The following is a 2,465-nucleotide window of genomic DNA, read 5'->3' as shown; positions in this document are numbered from 1 at the left end:
TGCGCAATTTTTGTGGCTAAAATGTCATTATAACTTGGAAAATACTCGCTGCGTTCTTGGAGATCTCCCAAATGTAACGCTGGCTGTTCGTCCTGATATGGGATGGAGAAGAGCAGGAAGTTGTGCCAAGCAGCGGCGCGATCAAAACCCCGCAATGTGTTATCCATCCTTTGGATAAAATCACCAGAAAGCACAGCCAGTCTTTATTTTGTGTGACGCGCGCTCTGCGCTAAACTCAGCTGATTCTGGTAAAACCCACCGGGTTCACACCGTTTTTTTGGTAATGATATTTAGGGGGTGCTGGGTGCGTGTGTCCAACTACCAAAGGAAGCACGTATCTTAAATTCTACAGTCAGTTTGTGTTTGTACATTAATTCACGGCGAATGGAAAAACGTGTTTCGCTTATTTCTGCCGGCTGAGAGATGCTGTGTACAGATGCGCTTTGAAGCCGCCTGCGCTGCGCTCACTGCGCCAGCGTTTTGAATTATGAGGAAATTATAACACTTGACGTGAGAGCTGAGAGAGGATAATTTGATTTTTAGTGTTTGCATCTCGCACTGCGTGCCTCGCATCGTTCAAAACCCCCAGTTGCTCGTGTTTTAGGGACAGCTGTGCTCTCCGTGCTGTGGGTGCCGCACTTTGGATAAGGGGGACGCCTGTGGGTACAACCCGCACGGCGCCCGCTGGGGGGGGGGGACAGAGACAGAGACGGTGCATGATCATTACAACCCCCAAATTACACGGGGAAAATAACAAAGTACTTACAGCATCTCCCTTCCACAGAGCTCCAAAACAGTGGTGTGAGATGACATTGCAACAGTCCCCTCTCTCCTCTGAGAAACCATGCAGCCTCTGATGGGGATCACACTCACAAAACACTGCACAACAGGAGAAGAAAAAAAATCACTGAATCTCTGGCAATGTATTATTTCCACCGTGTCCCAAAAAAACTGAATGAAATCCCCCGTTTTATCACTTCGCGAGCGCGCAGCTGCAAATAAAAATCACTGTTGTTGTAATCCAATCTTCATTGTGTGTGCGCCTACTGCTGATTCTCCACTGCAATCTCTGCTGGCCCCGCGCATTGTGGGGGCTCAACCTGCCTCTGTATGATTAGAGCTCCCGGTATCCCGTTATTCCTGTCCCGGGCGAGGAGAGCGAGAGGCAGGTGAGCAGCCGCCGGACGCACACATAGACGCACACGCACATTGACTACTACAGTAGAGGCTCCGGCGTCCTGCAAACCGTGGGACCCGCTCCCAACGTCTCTCTCTCCTCCTCTCTATCTCTCCCGTCGTGTGTGTGTATGTGTGTGTGAGAGGGAGTGTATGCGTGTGCCGATGTGCACGCGTGCGTGTGATTTCGCGGTTTGTCTATGTGTATGCCCGCGCGCTTCTGCAGAGGCAGGGGCAGCTGGATAGATAGACGGACTGTCGGTCTGTCGGTCCGTCGGGCTCCCTCTCTCCCTCCTGCTCTCCGCACTAAAGCTCCTTCAGGGAGTAGCTCAGTCAAAGAGAGACTGATACAGGCAGAGTTGGGCTAAATGATTCAGACAGCAATTTTTACCCTCCTCTCTCAGACATCTCCATTCTCATTTTTGTCAAGAATAAACCCTCTCTTTGCCAACTGCCCTCCATTCATGCCTTTTGGGATTTCTATACAGTCAATCCATCCGGAAAACTTGAGCACAGCAGAGCAGACAAGAGGATATAAAAGTACACACACCAAAGAGTGGTGCAAAGAAGAAATACAATATTAATAAAGAGCTGATAACATTTGTTCCACCTCCACCCACCATTTTACCTCCAAAATAAAACCAGTTCAACACTGTTTTGTTCTACTAATTGAAATAATTAGCTGGAAACAAATGGATTTCACGTGTCACTGTGTCGAGTAATTTTTGTTGCAAATGCAAGAAAACGTGTGCTAGTACCTGCATTTCCACTGGAGTTTTCTACATTGTTGCCTGTAGAAGTTTTGGCGCATTATTCAAGTCAGCAAAGTTGGCCAGGTCGCGTCACGGTTCATCTTGGACTGCTTCCCACCCGGAAACACGGCCCACAGACGTTTAGTTCCTAGGTGTTTCTCAAAGTCAAGGATCCTTCCTTGGTTGGAGGAGTCCTTCCCAGGAAAGAGGCAAGGCAAGAGTCCTTCCAAGCATTCCGTGAACACACATTGGGACAGGTAAAGGACTGTCTCCAGGGGTGCATCATTAACCCTCTGGGGACTGAGGGGGTTTCAGGATACTGTGGTAATTGTGGTACTTTCTAATTGTTGTTGTACAATTAGAGCAAATGTAAGCAGTATTTTCAAAGTCACGTGACTTTAAAGGGGAATATTGGTGTTTCTCAAAGTCAAGGACCCTTCCATGCATTCGGTGACCACACAGCAGGTAAAGGAGTGGCCCAATTCCAATCCGGCCCCTAAAGACTCAAGCCCTGAACCCTCACTGACTTAACTGACG

The 2,465-nt window shown here is 48.6% G+C and overlaps 1 protein-coding gene across 1 annotated transcript in view; it reads right to left on the bottom strand.

The window, feature by feature from the left end:
* The window catches only part of grin2aa (glutamate receptor, ionotropic, N-methyl D-aspartate 2A, a), a 224,547-nt gene extending 222,550 nt beyond the window's left edge, over nt 1–1,997 (bottom strand). The window contains exons 1-2 of the mRNA XM_050068570.1: nt 1,935–1,997; nt 767–879 (exon numbers count right to left, since the gene is read on the bottom strand). The gene's annotated coding sequence lies outside the window, so the exon portion shown is untranslated. The remainder of the gene's footprint in view (nt 1–766; nt 880–1,934) is intronic.
* Between the last annotated feature and the right edge of the window lie 468 nt (nt 1,998–2,465).

This window comes from Epinephelus moara, chromosome 18 (genome assembly GCF_006386435.1).
Source record: "Epinephelus moara isolate mb chromosome 18, YSFRI_EMoa_1.0, whole genome shotgun sequence".
Taxonomy (NCBI): Eukaryota; Metazoa; Chordata; class Actinopteri; order Perciformes; family Serranidae; genus Epinephelus; species Epinephelus moara.
The sequence above is the reverse complement of the archived record's forward strand: the minus strand, read 5'-3'. Positions and strand labels throughout refer to the sequence as shown.